The following is a 21,647-nucleotide window of genomic DNA, read 5'->3' as shown; positions in this document are numbered from 1 at the left end:
CATTTGGTCATTTATTGCAACACTCCTACGTGTGCAGGCTACCTTCCCATGTAAACTGCTTTCCATGAGGAGACTTGGGCTCCAGTAACTGAGTTCCTCCAGAATAGATTCCTTGCAGGGCACCATGCCTAAGTGAGAGAAAACTGGGCAGCTCAGGGGCAGTTGTGATAACAGGTTACTGCCTGGACCAGGTGAACATAGAAGATTTGGAATCTGAATGCTCTGAATGCCCCCTGCTTCTCTCATCACTCCATACATTGTACTATAGATATTCTTATGCATGCCTTTTCTCCCCTATTAAACTCTTGGTTTCTTTTCTCTCTCTCTCTCTCTCTCTCTCTCTCTCTTTCTCTTTCTCTCTCTCACACACACAGAAATGCTCTAGTACAGTGCTATAGGTTCAAGGTAGAATTAGGGTAATTCTATCATTAGTCCCTATTCCCTTGGTGTTGCTTCCAGAATTTATAACACAGGAACAGTAGTTAAATGGAAAACAAAGTACAGTATTCCAAAGTTGTGTGAGAACTCCTCAAATTACTGCCCATCAGTTAGGAACGTCAGGACTGGAGAGAGATACACCCTCTCTGTTGGCACATAAGCTCTTCCCATCTGGGAGAAGGAAGTGCTAAAGAAAAGGGGAAGTTTAGGTTCCTGCCTCTATAGCTCTTGCCTCTCCCAGGTAAAACATGACCCAATAAAAACCTTAGACTGATCAATTATCTTATCTTTCTTCCTGGGACAGAATCTAGATACTGGATAACAGAAGGGTGGAAGTATCCCCTCCCCAATGATAGGTACTCAAGAAGCATAACTAATATTTGTTTAAGAAGCCTGGGCATCATCATTCCCATCATATTGGAGAAAATGAGTCTCCAAAATGTCATGTGGGATCAAAATTGGTTCAGGATGGCAGAGTAGAAGGATGTGCACTCACTCCCTCTTGCAACAGCATTGGAACCACAACTAACTGCTGAACAATCATCGATGGGAAGACACTGGAACTCACCAAAAAAGACACCCCACATCCAAAGACAAAAGGGAAGCCGCAATGAGATGGTAGGAGGGATGCAATCACAATAAAATCAAATCCCATAACCGCTGGGTGGGTGACTCACAAACTGGAGAACAATTATACCACAGAAGTCCACCCACTGGACCAAATGTTCTGAGCCCCACGTCAGGTTTCCCACTCTGGGGGTCTGGCAATGGGAGGAGGAATGCCCAGAGAATCAGACTTTGAAGGCTACTGGGATTTGATTGCAGGACTTTGACAGGACTGGGGGAAACAGAGATTCCACGCTTAGAGGGCACACATAAAGTACTGTGCACATCAGGACCCAGGGGGAAAGGAGCAATGACCCCACAGGAGACTGAACCAGACCTACCTGCTAGTGTTGGAGGGTCTCCCGCAGAGGCTGGGCGTGCCTGTGGCTCACCACAGGAACAAGGACACTGGCAGCAGAAGTTCTGGGAAGTACTCCTTGGCTTGAGCCTTCCTGGAGTCCACCATCAGCCCTACCAAAGAGACTGTAGGCTCCGGTCCTGGGTCTCCACAGACCAAACAACCAACAGGGAGGGAACTCAGCCCCACCCATCAGCAGACAAGCAGATTAAAGTTTTACTGACCTCTGCCCACCAGAGCAACACCCAGGTCTACCTACCACCAGTCGCTCCTATCAGGAAGCTTGCACAAGCCTCTTAGATTAGCCTCATCCACCAGAGGGCAGACAGCAGAAGGAAGAACAACTACAATCCTGCACCCTGTGGAACAAAAACCACATTCACAGAAAGACAGACAAAATGAAAACACAGAGGACTATGTACCAGATGAAGGAACAAGATGAAACCCTAGAAAAGGAACTACACGAACTGGAGATAGGCAACCTTCCAGAAAAAGAATTCAGAATAATGATAGTAAAGATGATCCAGGACCTCAGAAAAAGAATGGAGGCAAAGATCAAGAAGATGCCAGAAATGTTTAACAAAGACCTAGAAGAATTAAAGAACAAACAAACAGAGATGAACAATACAATAACTGAAATGAAAAATACACTAGAAGGAATCAATAGCAGAATAACTCAGGCAGAAGAACAGATAAGTGAGCTGGAAGAAAGAATGGTGGAAATCACTGACACAGAACAGAATAAAGAAAAAAGAATGAAAAGAAATGAAGACCAAAAAAAAAAAAAAAAAAAGAAATGAAGACAGCCTAACAGACCTCTGGGACAACATTAAATGCACTAACACTCACATTATAGGGGTCCCAGAAGAAGAAGAGAGAGAGAAACGACCCAAGAAATTATTTGAAGAGATTAGAGTCGAAAACTTCCCTAACATGGGAAACGAAATAGCCGCCCAAGTCCAGGGAGCACAGAGAGTCCCAGGCAGGATAAACCCAAGGAGAAACATGCCGAGACATAATAATAATCAAATTAACAAAAATTAAAGACAAAGAAAAATTATTAAAAGCAACAAGGGAAAAACGGCAAATAACATACAAGGGTACTCCCATAAGTTTAACAGCTGATTTCTCAGCAGAAACTCTACAATCCATGAGGGGAGTGGCATGATATATTCAAAGTGATGAAAGGGAAGAACCTACAACCATGATTACTCTACCCAGCAAGGATCTCATTCAGATTTGATGGAGAAATCTAAACCTTTACAGACAAGCAAAAGCTAAGAGAATTCAGCACCACCAAACCAGCTCTACAACAAATGCTAAAGGAACTTCTCTAAGTAGGAAACACAAGAGAAGAAAAGGACCTACCAAAAAAAAAGCCCAAAACAATTAAGAAAACGGTCATAGGAACATACATATCAATAATTACCTCAAACGTGAACGGATTAAATGCTCCAACCAAAAGACACAGGCTCGCTGAATGAATACAAAAACAAGACCCATATATATGCTGTCTAGAAGAGACCCACTTCAGACCTACAGACACATACAGACTGAAAGTGAGGGGATGGAAAAAGATATTCCATGCAAATGGAAATCAAAAGAAAGCTGGAGTAGCAATACTCATATCAGATAAAATAGACTTTAAAATAAAGAATGTTACAAGAGACAAGGAGGGACACCATATAATGATCAAGGGATCAATCCAAGAAGATATAATAATTATACATATATATGCACACAACATAGGAGCACCTCAATACAGAAGGCAAATGCTAAGAGCTCTAAAAGAGGAAATCGACAGTAACACAATAATAGTGGGGGACTTTAACATCTCACGTACACCAGTGGACAGATCAGCCAGACAGAAAATTAATAAGGGAACAAGAGCTTTAAATGACACAACAAACCAGATAGATTTAACTGATATTTATAGGACATTCCATCCGAAAACAGCAGATTACACTTTCTTCTCAAGTGTACACGGAACATTCTCCAGGATAGATCATATGTTGTGTCACAAATCACGCCTCGGAAAATTTAACAAAATTGAAATCATATCAAGCATCTTTTCCAACCACGACATTATAAGATTAGAAATAAATTACAGGGGGAAAAAATTTTAAACACAAACACATGGAGCCTAAATAATATGTTACTAAATAACCAAGAGATCACTGAAGAAATCAAAGAGGAAATCAAAAAATACCTAGACACAAATGACAATGAAAACATGACGATCCAAAACCTATGAGATGCAGCCAAAGCAGTTCTAAGAGGAAAGTTTATAGCAATACAATCCTACCTCAAGAAACAAGAAAAATCTCAAATAAATAATCTAACCTTACACCTAAAGGAACTAGAGAAAGAAGAACAAAACATAAAGTTAGTAAAATGAAAGAAATCATAAAGATCAGAGCAGAAATAAGTGAAATAAAAACAAAGAAAACAATAGCAAAGTTCAATAAAACTAAAAGCTGGTTCTTTGAGCTTTAGCTCAATATTGATAAACGTTTAGCAAGACTCATCAGGAAAAAGACAGAGAGGACTCAAATCAATAATATTAGAAATGAAAAAGGAGTAGTTACAGTGGACACTGCAGAAATACGAAGCATCATAAGAGACTACTACAAGCAACTCTATGCCAATAAAATGGACAACCTGGAAGAAATGAACAAATTCTTAGAAAAGCACAACCTTCCGAGACTGAACTAGGAAGAAATAGAAAATATAAACAGACCAATCACAAGCACTGAAGTTGAGAATGTGATTAAAAATCTTCCAACAGGGCTTCCCTGGTGGCGCAGTGGTTGAGAGTCCGCCTGCCAATGCAAGGGACACGGGTTCGTGCCCCGGTCCAGGAAGATCCCATATGCTGTGGAGCACCCAGGCCCGTGAGCCACGGCCACTGAGCCTGCACGTCCGAAGCCTGTGCTCCGCAACGGAAGAGTCCACAACAGAGAGAGGCCCACGTACCGCAAAAAAAAAAAAAAAACTTCCAACAAACTACACCCCAGGACCAGGTGGCTTCACAGGTGAATTTGATCAAACATTTAGAGAAGAGCTAACACCCATCCTCCTCAAACTCTTCCCAAAAATTGCAGAGGAAGGAACACTCCCAAACTCATTCTATGAGGCCACCATCACCCTGATACCAAAACCAGACAAGGATACTACAAAAAAAATTATAGACCAATATCACTGGTGAATACAGATGCAAAAATCCTCAACAAAATACTAGGAAACAGAATCCAACAACACATTAAAAAGATCATACACCTTGATCAAGTGGGATTTTTCCCATGGATGCAAGGATTCTTCAATATATGTAAATCAATCAATGTGATACACCATATTCACAAATTGAAAAATAAAAACCATATGATCATCTTCAATAGATGCAGAAAAAGCTTTTGACAAAATTCAACACCCATTTATGATAAAAACTCTCCAAAAAGTGGCCATAGAGGGAACCTACCTCAACATAATAAAAGCCATATATGACAAACCCAGAGCAAACATCATTCTCAATGGTGAAAAACTGAAGGCATTTCATCTATGATCAGGAACAAGAAAAGGATGCCCACTCTCACCACTATTATTCAACATAGTTTTGGAAGTCCTAGCCATGGCAATCAGAGAAGAAAAAGAAATAAAAGGAATACACATTGGAAAAGAAGAAGTAAAACTGTCACTGTTTGCAGATGACATGATGCTATACATAGATAATCCAAAAAATGCCACCAGAAAACTACTAGAGTTAATCAATGAATTTGGTAAAGTTGCAGGATACAAAATTAATGCACAGAAATCTCTTGCATTCCTATATACTAACAACAAAAGATCAGAAAGAGAAATTAAGGAAATAATCCCATTCAGCATTGCAACAAAAAGAATAAAATACCTAGGAATAAACCTACCTAAGAAGGTAAAAGACCTGTACTCAGAAAACTATAAGACACTGATGAAAGAAATCAAAGATGACACAGATGGAGAGATATACCATGCTCTTGGATTGGAACAATCAATATTGTAAAAATGACTATACTACCCAAAGCAATCTACAGATTCAATGCAATCCCTATCAAATTACCAATGGCATTTTTTACAGAAGTAGAACCAAAAAATCTTAAAATTTTTATGGAGACACAAAACACCACGTATAGCCAAAGCAATCTTGAGGGAAAAAAACAGAGCTGGAGGACTCAGACTCCCTAAATTCAGACTATACTACAAAGCTACAGTAATCAAGACAATATGGCACAAAACTGGCACAAAAATAGAAATACAGATCAATGGAACAGGTTAGAAAGCCCAGAGATAAACCCACGCACCTATGGTCAACTAATCTATGTCAAAGGAGGCAAGGATAAACAATGGAGAAAAGACAGCCTCTTCAATAAGTGGTGCTGGGAAAACTGGACAGCTACATGTAAAAGGATAAAATTAGAACTGTCCCTAACACCATACACAAAAATAAACTCAAGATGGATTAAAGACCTAAATGTAAGACCGGACACTGTAAAACTCTCAGAGGAAAACATAGGAAGAACATTCTTTGACATAAATCACAGCAAGATCTTTTTTGACCCACCTCCTAGAATAATGAAAATAAAAACAAAAATAAACAAATGAGACCTAATGAAACTTAAAAGCTTTTGCACAGCAAAGGAAGCTATCACCAAGACGAAAGACAACCCTTAGAATGGGAGAAAATATTTGCAAACGCATCAACGGACAAAGGATTAATCTCCAAAATATATAAACAGCTCATGCAGCTCAATATTGAAAAAACAAACACCCCAATCAAAAAATGGGCAGAAGACCTAAATAGACATTTCTTTAAAGAAGACATACAAATGGCCAAGAGGCACATAAAAAGCTGCTCAACATCACTAATTACTAGAGAAATGCAAATCAAAACTACAATGAGGGGCTTCCCTGGTGGCGCAGTGGTTGAGAGTCCACCTGCCGATGCAGGGGACGCGGGTTCGTGCCCCGGTCCGGGAAGATCCCACATGCCATGGAGCGGCTGGGCCCGTGAGCCATGGCCGCTGAGCCTGCGCGTCCAGAGCCTGTGCTCCGCAACGGGAGAGGCCACAGCAGTGAGAGGCCCGCGTACCGCAAAAAAAAAAACAAAACAAAACAACTACGAGGTATCACCTTACCCCAGTTAGAATGGGCATCATCAGAAAATCTACAAACAACAAATGCTGGAGAGGGTGTGGAGAAAAGGGAAACCTCTTGCACTTGTTGGTGGGAATGTAAATTGTTACAACCACTATGGAGAACAGTATGGAGGTTCCTTAAAAAACTAAAAATAGAATTACAATATGACCCAGCAATCCCACTACTGGGCATATACCCATAGAAAACTGTAATTCAAAAAGACACATGTACCACAATGTTCATTGCAGCACTATTTACAATAGCCAGGTCATGTAAGCTACCTAAGTGTCCATTGACAGATGAATGGATAAAGAAGATGTGGTACATATAAACAATGTAATATCACTCAGCCATATAACGGAATGAATTGGGTCATTTGAAGAGATGTGGATGGACCTAGAGACTGTCATACAGAGTGAAGTCAGAAAGAGAAAAACAAATATCGTATATTAACACATATATGTGGAATCTAGAAAAATGGTACAGATGAACCAGTTTGCAAGGCAGAAATAGAGACACAGATGTAGAGAACAAACATATGGACACCAAGGGGGGAAAGCAGGGAGGGGGTGGTGGTGGGATGAATTGGGAGATTGGGATTGACACATATACATTAATTTGTATAAAATAGATAACTAATAAGAACCTGCTATATAAAAAATATAAAATAGGGCTTCCCTGGTGGCACAGTGGTTGGGAGTCCGCCTGTCAATGCAGGGGACACAGGTTCGATCCCTGGTCCGGGAAGATCCCACATGCCATGGAGCAACTAAGCCCATATGCCACAACTATTGAGCCTGCCCTCTAGAGCCCACAAGCCACAACTGCTGAGGCCTGCATGCCTAGAGCCCGTGCTCCACAGCAGGAGAAGCCACTGCAATGAGAAGCCCATGCAGCGCAATGAAGAGTAGCCCCTGCTTGCCACAACTAGTGAGCCCGCGTGCAGCAACGAAGACCCAATGAAGCCAAAAATATAATATATATAAAATAAAGTAAAATTCAAATCAGCAAAAAAATAGATGTCATGTGGTATGTTCAAGTTTAGAAATATAGAATTGGGCTAAAATCTAGGTGTTTTTATTCAAATCCTCCATCCAGAGCACACTACTAAGTGGTGCCACTTCTGTGAGATCTGTCCAGGAGATTTGGACTATCTCACTAAACGTGTCAGGAGGTAGTATGTGGACAGCCGAGAAACAGGTATAATTTTATCAGCCTCTGACTCCTGCACCTCCCAGGTGTGTAGTGCTTTTTGCTTCTGAAGAACAGCATCTGGAAATCATATTTCAGTCATCAAAAATGGTTCTTAACTTTGCACATTGGATTCCCCTGGGGAGATTTAACATTCACTGATGTCATGGTCCCTCCCGCTAGAGATTCAGATTTAATCAGCCAGGCATCAGGAGTTTTCAAAACTCCCAGGTAATTCTAATGTGGAGCCAGCCTGTTGAGCACCACAGCTGCAAACTCCCCATGAGGCTGAACCTGAGCCTTTTACTGAGAAAAACCCTGGCTTTGCTGGGGCAGAGAGAGCGAATGCCCCTTTCCTACCACCTGGGCCACACAGGAAACTTGGATCTGAATCCTGTTCCTGGATGCTAACGCTTCACTTGCCAAATCCAAAGAATCTACTAGTAATAATAATAATTACTCTTAGAAAGCACTGACTTTGTACCAGACACTGTACTAAATGCTTTGTGTACATTATCTCATTTGAACCTCAGCAGCACCTGTGATACGGGCACCATTATTTTCTTCCCCATTTCCCAGTTGAAGGCTCAGAAAGTTTACATAACTTAGTCAAGTTTATCCAGCTCCGAAAAGGCAGAACTGGATTCCATCATGGCCTGATCCCAAAGCCTGAGCTCTTAATCATGCCACTCTGTCCAACCTATAACTTGCCAGCAGCCCACACATAGTTTTATTTCTACAAAACAGATAATACAATTTCAATACTGTTAGCAAAAATAGAATTATGTTGACTAGTGGTTAAGAGCAAGGGCTCTGGATCCAGGCAGTCAGGGTTCCAGTCCCATCCCCTCACTCACGACCTGGGTGATTTTGGGCAAGGCACTTGTCCTTCATCGATCTCAATTTATTTTCTCCAGAGGAGGGCTAATAATAGTACTAGACCATAGAGCTTTAGTGATGAGTAAATGACATTAGCAGATTAAGAGCACACAGCACAGTGCTTGACTCACAGTATTTAATAAACAGCATATTAAATTTATTTTTTATCATAATAATAATTATTATTACTATGCAACATTCAGGAAGACAGATGAGTCCTTAGACCTTGTTTGCACAGATGAGTATGTGCTTAGTTTCACTTTTGTTTGTGATACTTAAGGACCCACTAGGCTTCAAAATGTATCTAAAACTTGCTACTAAATACAGGCCTCTGATTCAATATGTATATAGAGAATTAGAACAAGTACCAAGGGGCAGAACCCTCCTTTCTGATGGCTCAGTGATCTGCCATCGAATTTGTACATACCCTGCAACATCAGAAAGCTCAAGCCAAGGGAACTAATTCTATTCTCTTGCTGAAGCAGAGAGCTGAGGTCTTGGAGCAAGTTTACTTTGGAGGAATTTATAATCCAGATCAGATAGCTGTCTAAGATACAAAGACTACCAAACAAGGCTCAGTAAAGAGTTTCAATACTCATGAAAATAAATAAAGTTGGTATTATAACTATGTAATAATCAGGGTTAAACATATTCTCTGGAAGGGGAAAGGAAGGTAATGTGTTGTTTGAAATTCCAGGGATTGGGGCAGTATATATAGAAGACACACAACATTTAGCACATTGACACGGACAAGTAGGCACTTCATAAATGTTTTATTATCATAGTAATTAAAATCCAGAACTACTTATTTATAGTTTAACCTTCTAAATTATTTTTGAAGCCCTTTCTCCAAAGGCTTTCTTATTATAATCTCACCTCTGAGTATAATTTCAAGTCTGAAAAGAAAGTGGGGAAGGATAAGAAGATTATCTGAATATTTAGAACGTTCAAGAGCCCACATATTCTACCTGGGATTCTCTGACCTGGTGGTTCTAAATTGGCTGTTGGACAAGCTTCATTCTCTGTGGTCTGTCAGCTGTGTTCCCAGTTTGCTGTTTTATCAATACATGCATGTAGATGTGTGTCTGTGTGTTAGGATACTTTGCATTTTAGGGGAAAAAAAGACAAGAGGTCTTAGCAGTGTGTCTGATCCAATTACACGAGCCCACAGAAAAGCACAGAAAGGTTCAAAGGATCCCACAGTGGGAGAAGATTCCAGGATGACTTTATTGGTGGTCTTGAAGAGTTGGGCTAATATACCTCAATGAGCCATTAAAGGAAGAAGGGGAAAGAAAGAGGGTGACAAAGATGCATCTTAGTCCCAAATGTACTCATCACAAAAAGCCCACTTTTTCCATATGGGCAATACCCAACCGCTGTTCATTTTCAAGTAATGATAAGAGCTATTGAAGCAGATAGGACCCTTACCTGGAATACTATCAACAAAAACTCTTAACCAGAGGTGGGCAAGGGCTTATGACCACACATTTATCTTCTCAGCTAAGTGCATATATTCAGAAAGCAATTCTATTCAAGGGTTATCTTCAGAAAACAAATATACACATACTGCTCTTAAGCTAAATACATGGCACAAGATGTTCATCTATATGGCAAAGCCCACATGCAAAACACAGCCCTTTTTCAAAGAGTGTGGCCTTTCTGAAAATCTGTAGGTAGAACCTATCTGTGTATGGAGAAATATTTTTATTCAGGATGCAAATAAAAACAAGGTAATAGTATAGCATTTTCACTGTACTGAAAAGTCAACAAGTTATTTTAATGAAGTGAATTCTCATTTGTAATGTATTCAATAACTGGCTTTTAATTAGATAAACAATATTTTTATCCAAAAAGTTGGTTTTTGGCTTCTTAGTCATTTTTCTCTGTTCTTTAGGCATTTGTCAAGGAAGAGGCATTGTTCCTCCTCTGCTGTTTCTCTTACAACATAGGACTCCAGAAGTTTATCCAAAGCCACAAGTCAAAGAATTATTCACGGGCTGGCTTAAAGTTCTAAGATCCTTGAGAACAGCACCAACAGTCAATGAGAACATCAAAGAAGTCCATAACAGAAGATGTCTTAGTCCATTTGGGCTAACAGATGAAACAAAATATAACAAAATATCATAGGCTGGGTAACTTTTAACAACAGGAATTTATTTCTCACAGTTCTGCAGGCTGGGAAGTCCAAGAACAAGACGCTGGAGGATTTAGTATCTCATGACAGCCTGCTTCCTGGTTTATAGACAGCTGTCTTTCTGCTGTGCCCTTACATGATGGAAGAGGTGAAGGAGCTCTCTGGAGTCTCTTTTATAAGAGCACTAATCTTATTCTACCCTCATGACCTAATGACCTCCCAAAGGTTCCACCTCCAAACACCATCACATTGGCGATTAGGTTTCAACATGTGAATTTGGGAGACACAAAAATTCAGTCTATAGCAGAATAAAATAAAAAGAAAACTAGAATCAGGATTAAGGATGTCTGAGTTCTGGGCCCAGGTGCTTCCTGACCTTGGTCAAATCATCTTTTCCCATAAAATCAATAAGTTGGACTGAGGTCTCTTCCCGGACTTTATAAAGTAGGACAATTATAGGAGCTAAAACCACTGTTGAGGTGGGGGAAAGGGCATATAGAGTCAACAGCAGGCCCAAAACAGAGCTACAAAGTGGTAAGGAAGAACAGAAGAGGTAGGGACTAATTCTGACTGAAGAAGAGCAAGGGCCTCAGAAGATCTGAGCTTCAGTAACTTGGTATGCACGGTCATCAGAGAAAAGGGGCATTATTTTCTATCTATTATGGAAGATCTCTTTAAATATGTCCAAGAGATTATGACTACTTTATTAAAAGTGCTTGGAACCTATTTTTGGAACTAGTCTTCATTGCATGGTCCTGAGTTTATTCTAAGGTATGATTAGATCAATGATTTTTCCCTCTTGACAGGGCCCCCTTTCCTGTTCAGAACCCAGGCACAAACTCAAAGATATAACCTCAGAAGCTGAGCTTCTAAAAATGAACATAATACCATTCCTTACAAACTAGCCTTACCACTATCCCCAGGATCAACTCCACAACAATTCTAGGGCTTCCAGGTCTTATAAACACCCAGTCAAAAACAGAAGATGTGCTCAACCGTCCAACAGAGGCACCAAAGGATCTCAGCAGACCCTTAGATCCTGACTACCTTTATTTACATTCATTCTGACAAACATTAAGTGCCCACGATGTATAAAACACTATGAAGAAGAAAAATATTAAGAATCTTGTTCCTTTTCTCAAGGAGTTTATGACCCACTGGGGAAGAGACTGAGTTGAAGCTGAAATATCTTATGATATCTTACGATTGAGGCAGAAAATTCTATGATATCACAAAGACTGTGGTCCCATGAAGAAGGATGGGGAGGCCCCTTAAGAGGAACTGCATTCTCACTAGTCTAACTGAGGTTCTTCATGTTCCCCTCCCCCTGGCCTACCTTGAGCCCTATTAACCTGATCTGTGGGACTAAGCTATTGGCTGACCTTAGGTAATCCTTAGACCTAGCAAGTAAAACATGCCTTGTTCACTGCCCAAGAGAGTGTTGGGGATTTTGACACAAAATTTGTCACATTGTGAAATTGCCTACAATTGAGCCAATGGGGTGATCCTAGCATTTCCAGCCAGATTACCAAGTTGGAATACCAGGACAAACTTCCCAGAGGAAGTGGATTTCAAGCTAGCTCTTGAAAAAATAAATACAATTTCAATGACTGTTTGTATATCTCTGCTGGAGTTCAGAGGAAAGGAGAGAAAAAGGGCATGATTAAAAAAAAAGAGAGAGAGATGATAATAACAAAGGCACAAGGATGGGTACATGTATTCTCAAAAGGAACATAGGTTAACCTTATGCCAGTGGGGAATACAGAGGTGGATACACCAAGTTACAGCAGGCTTTGGGGCTCCTGTACTGACTGAGCGTATTCATGGATACTAATGTTCCTACCACAGTGTTAGACACATATAATAGTAAGGAAAACAAAAACTCATGGATTAATTTGATTACCTCAGCCATTGGGATGTATCATCCAAATGCTATGGTCTTAAAGTACCAGAGACTCATAATCTGTTAAAATAAATTTGCATGATAGAACCTTTGACTGCTTATACATACAGTGAAAAGATATTGGTTAAATTATCCTTGAATAATATCCTCTTATCATATGTGAAGACCAAATTTAACTGATGAGTGACAGTAGAATGAGTCCAACAAAGGGCTAGAAACGAGAGTTGTGTAAATCTCAAGAACAGACTCTTGCCAGGTTTTAGGGAGGGATGGAGGCAAAAGGGAGAATAAGAATGCCAGCACTTACTTTCCATCAACTCTTGTGTAATGATGCTGAGGAAGGCTCATCATGACTGAGACCTTAAATCCCAACTCAATGTGTCTGGGTGGGCTAACGAGGTTGGGTACACTGCAGCTGTCAGGTACTTCCTGCCCACACCTCTAAGGCTTCCTCAATAGCTACAAAGCCACTTAGTCAGTCATGTGGCTTGGCAGCTATGGAAGCCACCAGCTAAGAACTGAATGGCTATCTACTGGAACCAAGCAGAGAATGAGAAAGGAGGACAGAATTTGGGTGATTCCTTTTCATCTGTAGCTCTGTCAGGTATGAATGGCAGAGAGATGAAGTATATTTGTCTTTACAAACCTGTTTTCCATCCTGCTTTTATTTCTGTCAACTCCCTCCACACTATCCCTGGGGCTTCAATTCTTCTCCATCAACCACCCAACTTGGTGTGCAGTGCATAAGGAAAGTTGTCAGAAGTGACAACTTGACATTTTCTACCAGAATGATTTTTAAAAGTATTAAAAATTTTTACAATAAAAAGGTAAATCATTCATCTTCTGCAGATGCTGCTGGTATAAGAAGACTAAGGCTAATCTGACATTCCACTTTGCTTTCAGTGACCTCCACCCCTACAATTAACTGTATGGAGGGGTTAACCCAGCAATAATTTGGCAACAGTCTGCTCAGTGCCCACTTATCCATATTCAGAAGGAACCCAGGCCAAAAGCCAGGCAGCATGCATGCCAGCATCAAGGAATTCAAGCTTTCTTATGCCAAATTCTATGCAACAGATGTACCCTTCTATTGATGTTAAACTTGGGCTCTATTGAATTATTTTGCTTTCCCTGAACCCATATAATCAAAGCTATTCAATTAATTCAACAAATACCTATTAAGTACTGCTGTGTGTGAGGCACAGTTCTAGATGCTAGGGATACGGCAGTTCACAAGAGAGACAAAACCATGTTCTTATAAAGCTTTACCCTAGTTGGGGAGGCTATACAATGAAGGAAGAAAGGAAGGAAGGAAGGAAGGAAAGGAGGGTGGGGAGGAGGCATGGGGAAGGGAGGCGAGGGAGGGGAGGAGGAAAGATAGTGATAAATTAAATGAAGAAAAATAAGATAAATAAGACAGAGAGTAACAGGGAGATGGAAATGAGAAACTGCTATTTTAAATAAGGTGATCAAGGAAGACTCTAAAAAGGAAATATTTGAGCCAAGCCCTAAATGAAGTGAGGGAGCAAGCCATGCAGATATCTGGGAAAACAGCACAAAAGAAAGAAGAGACTATCACTGCAAAGGCAGTAAGGAATGTACTTGGGGTATACAATAAACAGCAGGGACTATAGTGCTGAAACACAGCACGCAAGAGGGAAGAGGTAACAGAGGAAGTTGGAGTAGTAAGATGTGATGGAGGGTTGCCCCTAAGTCATGTAGGGCCTTGTGGACCACTGTTAAATCCCAGCTTTTATTCTGAGAAAGCCATTGCAGGGTTTTGCACAGAAATATAGCATCATTAAACTTGTGTTTTGGAAGGATAACTCTGGCCGCTGGATAGAAAGCAATGTGTAAGGGTATTACTGCCTCAGCAGCAACTTCCAAGTCTCCCAATGGAGCAGACCTGAGCCAGGGGGCCTCTTGCCTCCCTCGGCTCTCACCCCAGTGGCATTGCTCTCTTCATTCTATAAAACAGTTTTAACATATTCACTATGCAGCTTTAGAGAAGCATTTGATCTCTTAATGCACTTCTCCCTCAACATTACTGTTCAGAGATGAGCAAGAAAAGCTACAATCCATATCCTTAGGCAAGGCAAATGCTGCCAACAGACAATTCTCATCACCCACTTATCATTCTCCAGGTACCCAGGCAATAAGTGATCCAACCTCTTTGGATACAGCCTAAATTATACTAGGTGCTATTCTGCGCATGTGGACCCCATTCCAAGTAAATTTCTTGAAAGGAAAACAAAAGAAAGGACCCTTAAATCAGAAAAGTTATTCCTGGTCTCAACTCTACCACCAACTCATTCTGTGTCTTTGGGAAGGACTTAGTGTCTGCACATGAAAGTAAGAAGATCAGGCCCATCTATCTTCATTCCACCCACATTTAATGAACATGTTTCATGGGCCAGGCCCCTGTCCAAAGTGCTAAAGATAAAAAAGATAAGATTTGGTCCTTGTTCTCAAGAAGCTTTCAATAAATTGGGAGAGACGGCTCTGACAATTACATATAATATGATATGATAATTACAATAATAAAGATGAGAACAAAAGTTCTGGAGCTTATAAAAAAGGAAGCCATGCCTAAGTATCTTTGCAGCTCTAGTACTCTATGACCTCTGAATCTACTCCAGGGAGTCTGCCAGTCAATGGCCTTAGGAAAGCCTGCCCATAGACAGTAATATCCCAACTTTGGCTCATGAAGTCAGTTCTTCAGTACAATGCTCACTTCACTCTTAGCAGCTAATAGGAAAGAGTCATCAAGAAAATCAGGCCTTTCTGCTAAATTTAGAAAAATTGGCATTCATCCCAATCTTAAAAAATACACATCTCTAAAAAATTATCTCCTGAAACTTGGTAATGTGTCTCCAAGTGGCTTTCCTGGGAGCACGTGGACCTTGGCTTAGCAGCTGGAAGAGAGGGCATCCCCTTGGGAGTGGGGGGAAGGGGTGGCTGACACCAGTGGCTCCTCCACCTGACTGGCACCAATCCCTGAAACCACACCTTGACAACTTTCTTCACTAGCCCCCTGACTGATGATAGGCCCAATGTGAAACATAGAGGGACTCTGACCCAGACAGCTGTCTTCATTTACCCAAATATTCATTCTCCAAGAATGGCTGCAGTAGTCAGTATATGCTTATCTCCACACCAGGTATGTATATAAGAAATCCCTCTGTCCCTCAGATAGCTAATCTTGATCCAACCTTAGTCCCTGACTTTCTGATGTCCTAAGCCCTCCTTGTGGATTCAGGGAGCAAGCAGGACTTTCTGCCCAAGCATCACTGTCCCTGTGGACCAGCAGCAGCACATGCTGCCTCAGTTCTCACTTTTGTGTTGATTTTGGTGTAATTCTCAGCACAGAGGTAAGTTTTCACAAAGCTAATTTACATACCTTCTCACACAAACACACACACACACAAACACAAAATATTCACTTGAACCCAAGCATTTGGTAAATTAATTTTACTAAAGATTTTGGAGTTAGGGTCAGAGGAAGAGTTGACATCAGAGAATTTGCAACCTTCCAGCCATTCTTTCATAGCCTCCACCCTGTTTTCTTTTCCTTCTCTATCTCCATTATCTCCGCAGAGCAACAGACAGGATATATCCTCTCTTCTCATGCAGAACAGACATGCTAACCTTCAGGGCCCCTCTAGGGGGTCTCTTTTTTACCCCAAGCTTTCATCAAAGCATTTTCTTCAAATAAATAAGGCACAGTTCCTAAGAAGAATTCTGGTTAATAAAATATTCTTTTGCTGCATAAAGAATTATGCAAATAGAGAAATTTCAGAAAACCAGACAGATGTCACCCAGACCAGTGTTATTGGAAAACTACAACAGAAGGGAATATACGGAAATTCTAAAGGTTAACTAATAACTAGATACAACGTACTCTCAAGTATTTGACATCATTTAATATAACCTTATTCCTTTAACAAATATGTATTGAATGTCAACTATGTACCAGGCATTATATTTAAAAGTTATGATACTTTTAAAAAGAATGCTTAAGTACCAGTCCCTGCTTCACTGAACTCCATATTTACCAAAACAAGATTGATAGATGGAGAATAATACAACGTCTGAGAGTGATAAGTAGTATGTTTAAAAAAATAAATCTTAATGAAACTTTGCTAAGGAGCTTGTGTAACCCACCTGAATGTAGGCAAGCAAAGGTTAAACAGGAATCCACCAGCAAGAACTTCCTAAGCAACTGTGAGAAACTATGCCATGTAACACTTCTTTTCCATCTTAAAGTCAAGAAAATCTATAAAACCCCTCATCCCTAGTCCTTGAAGAGAGTCACCAACAACTGTTCATTAACACTGAAGGAAAGTCACACCTCTCACAATCACATGGATTTTACAGTTAGCAATTAAGCACATAAATAGCTTGGAGTCTAAGAATGCAGTTTACAAGCCTGTGTAGCACAAGCCAAAAGTCTGTCCCTTAGAAAAGTAACTTGGAGTAATTACCAATGTAGATACTGAGTGTTCTCCATCATTGGTGTGCTAGTTCTGACACAAGAAGTGACTACTCTAACAAGGATGGTGTGAGGCTAAAGTCATCTGGATCAGGGAGATGCCAGGGTGAGGCTGAGACATTAAGATATATAAACAGAAGAACAAAAGCTAGACTAAACAGAAGTTCCCTGGATACTCCTGTCTAAAAACCTCACCAATACCCTGGTGAGATGGTGTAAGAATTAACACCAAAACACACTGAAATTCCATGTGTATTTGGTATTTAGTGTTCCATGTATGTGCACATGGAATAGAAGCCTTCTCGCCATTGCAATAATCCCATGGTTGATCAGCTACTTGAAAAAATTGGTTAGGAAAAAAATTAAAATAGTGGATTCATACCTTAAACTTTGTTAGTTAATCTTAAAACATATGTATATATTCATTTGTTAATCATCCGAAGTAGGGCAGAGGCCGGAGTGTGGGTTCTCTGATTGGGGTTCTGTAAAGTCTTGCTTATATGTACTACACTCATAATGCCTTCACTACAACTTCCAGTTTCCGTTTCTTTAAAATAGAATGATAACCTAAAGGTACTTAAAAAGTATCTGATTTGTAGGTTTTTCTAATTTATTTCAATCACATACAGTCATCTCATCCATACCTTATACAACAGCAAAAATTTTAGACACTTGATGTTATCAAGCCTTTCCAAAGTACTCAGATTAGTTTTAGGAGAAACAATTCTTCATTTTTACATTCACTTCATAGATTATGTAAAGTTTATGTAATATTTAGCTAAATTATGTAATTACAATATAAGTACAAGTGGCATAAACAGGTTTGGGAACAAACAAAATTGTCTCTTGATAACCATTAACTAACCTGGCATGAGTGTCCTGAGTGCCAGCCTACTGGCTGCAGCAGTTCAACGTGTCTTGGGCTCAGTCAGTATGCTCCCCAGAGGGCTTGGGAAGCCGGTTAAGTGAAGGCTGGATAAGAGAGAATTTGTGGTACAAACTTGTGCATATACACACATATTCAAAGTCAAAATAACCCCTTCTGTTTGAGTGTTCCACCTCTTTTCCCTTCAACTCAGAAAAAATGCCTTCTCATTCCCTTCTTAATGAACTTCATGAATACAAAAGGAAAGGTCATAGGATATTCTAGTGTCCCCTTGCTGTAACTCCAAAATAATTGGGTAAGTGAAATAATGAGGTAAGAAATGCAATGAGAATAGCTTAGATATTGAAGGAGGAGTAACAGGGCCAGCTTTCAGCTCAGTGCAATGGGATATCCCACAACACCCTCTTGCCTCATGTATCACATCTACAAGTACTGAAATCATTTATATCCATGTTTATTGACTGAGGCTTACTGTAAGACAAAGAGAGCATTAATTTGCTCTATGTAATAAAATAACCAAGTTTTTCTTTTCTGATTTTCTGGTGCATCCAAGTCAGAAGGCTGAGAGCCCTGGACCTGGGAAAATAGGAGAGAGGAAATATGTGGCCCAGAATTATAAGCTATCTAGCAGCAGTCAGGGAACGAAAGGAAAGATGGCCAAGGAAATGCTCCCAGCTACAGAGAAGACTGGGAAACTTCAGGTCAATTATGCTGACCACGTTTATTTAACATATTTACTTGTCTGTGCAGTGATGAACCACTCCTCAGATTTCCCAAAACCTCCCATTAAAGACTATGACTTGTAATACCTTTTCTTGATGGTACTTTGGTGCAACACTTCTGTTCCCTGCTTAGAGTAATGTGGGCTTGACAAAAAACAGAAGCTTCAGGATGCAAAACACTGGATGGGGACGGAGAGTCAAGTAGAGGCAGGAATTTGAAGCAAGAAGTGACAGAAATCCCTTGGGATAGTCCTAGGAATATGAGGCGCTGTTTGAGACAGCAAAGGTAGACTGTGTCATCAAGAAGCTTACTGTCCTACCAAGGAAACTGTAATGCGTCCATGTGAAATATTATAGTAACAAAAGAGAAGAGGATATCAGGTACTAATGTAAATGGCAAGTTGCTGGTGTAGTGGAAGTTGTACACTAAGCAGGTTGGCAGTACTGACTGAAAAGTATTTAGTAGGTTAGAAAAGTGGGGATGTGCTTCAGATTCATGATATCCTTATCAGAAACTACTGTTTACAACTAAAGTGAACAACAGCACTAAAAAAGCAGTATACTTCCTCAGACACTGTCCCCACCATTGTTATCTCTCTATGAGAGGCATGATGTGCATGGATAATTACTACTGTCACAAATTTAGACACATTTTCCACATTGATTTTTGCTGAAAGTTTAGTTTACCAATATTTGAAATGTATATACATAAAGAATAGGCAAATGTTCCAATATGTATGAATAGAGAAGGTGCAGTTCCAGGGGCTCAAGAGGCACATGGTCATTACTCATATTCCTTGGATTCTATGATGCATGTCCTGACAGGAAGCACAGCTTTCTTTGTCACTGTCCACTCTCTCTGCAGTGGCCCGTGGTGGCCCTTTCCATGGTGCTATGGCTTCAGTGCCCAGTAGGGCAGAGATACATGTAAAGTGGATATACATGAAGCCTGCCTGACATGGCCCAGAAATATACCTGAAAACACCTGTGGAACTGAATAGTTCTCAAGCTTCACAGATTTCTAAAAAGATAAAATTTAAACATTCTATTCTGCACAAATGTGTTGACAAAGAATGAAGTGAGAGTCAAAGGAAGTTTCTAGTACAGGTCCTTGGGAAAGTGTACCCACTCCATCGTTGTCACACACTTCAAGTAATTAGTACTGCAGGAAAGTAAAATGCTTTTCTCAAACCATTTTTCCCCCACCCATCTGCTGTCAGAAAGATCATTATGATGGAAGACTTGTCTACAGAATTGCATAGGACCAAACAAAACACAGCACTACTAACAAAGGCAATCGTGCATCCACATAACAGAATATGAAGTCCCTGTTTGCCATCCCAGTAATATGCCTTAGGTTATGATACACACGTTTGTAAGATGGAATAAGAGATAAACTGTACAGACACATGCTGTGTCCTTCACGTACATGCACACATTTGATTTTAAACGAAAAGGTCTTAAAGTCATGTTTTAGCCCATATTTCCCTGCACCCTTCACAGTCGGTTTTGAACTTTACCTTCAACATGCTGTGTTTATCATTCTTAAAAGGTAGGGGATATAGAACTGGCAATAACACTAAGTCATTTGAAGCATGCATTATAAGTTACAGAGAAAATAGAGGCTCTGGTTTATTATGCTGAAGCTGTAAAGCCACGAATACAAAATATGACTAGCTGTCACCTTGCTTTATTCTTCTTTTAACAACTTACTAACAGTGCGTAAATATAAAAGCAAACTTTGATTTTTCCATCAGAGCTCTCTGAAATGGATACTAGAGTGCATTTAACATTGTGACCAGAAATATTGAAATTTGACAGCTGAGAGGTTAAAGGTCTCAAATTTATACACTGAGGTGTTTGTTCCTGTCATTGTCCCAGCAGCTTGCTCAGAATAACCCCTTTTGCTTACTGAACCTTTGAGAAACAGAGAACATTAAGTAATACATCTTGGCAGACGTCCTGGGATTCTACTTCTATCAGGAAGCAAGCCATCCTAAGCTCACTGAAAGAATTCTAGGAATATTAAAGGATATCTGTGCAACCTTGATATTTAACTATATTGGGTGGAAAAAACTCCTATTGTTTGGGTCCCCACTCTAAATACGTTAGCCTGAAATTCTGGGCTTTGTGCTTAGTTTTCTACATACCTCTCATCTGACACCTCCTTCTGCCAAAATTGTATTTGCTGATAACACAGAAAAATGACTGCTTGAATTCTTCCTGAAAAGGCAGGAATATCACCTCACTCAGGCAAAAATTACCTTCAGCACAAACATTTCCTTTCATTTCACTGCCCATTTCAGTGCCTACCTCCCCTTTTAGGTAACATCCCATCCTCCATGCCCACTCCCCAAGTACCCCAACTGCCCTGTCCTCCCCGCTGCCCAAACTAAGCAGTTAATCAGAATGCAAACTGTTAGTATCAAGATTTGGATCCACGTCAAAATCTAGGTCCTTCAAATGTGTAAATCCAGTAACCAAGTTGCAAAATCTACAGCAGTAATTTCTCCAATTAGAACAGTAAAAAACCATAACAAGAGTTCATTCTAAAGGAACAAGGAGACGATTGTCACAATATCTCACACGTTTTAAGTATTTATCTGGCCTTATTCTAAACCCATGTATTAATTCATTTAATCTTCATAACAATCCCATTAGTCTTATGCCATTTTATTGCCCCTCCCCACTTTTTTACAATAAACAACAAAATGGCAAAGATTCTTTTTCAAAAGCTGCCTTAAGATAAAGATTCTGGGTAGTCTTCCAGGGTTACACATCAGTTACTATATTATGAATCCTCAGGATCACTAGTGTATCGTTGGAGCTTAGAACGGTAAACCCTGGAATACCAAGATTCTGCCACAAA

The sequence above is a fragment of the Monodon monoceros genome, unplaced genomic scaffold (assembly GCF_005190385.1).
Source record: "Monodon monoceros isolate NGI ecotype Baffin Bay Population unplaced genomic scaffold, NGI_Narwhal_1 Super_Scaffold_21, whole genome shotgun sequence".
In the NCBI taxonomy this organism is placed as follows: domain Eukaryota; kingdom Metazoa; phylum Chordata; class Mammalia; order Artiodactyla; family Monodontidae; genus Monodon; species Monodon monoceros.
Note: the sequence above shows the minus strand (reverse complement) of the source record.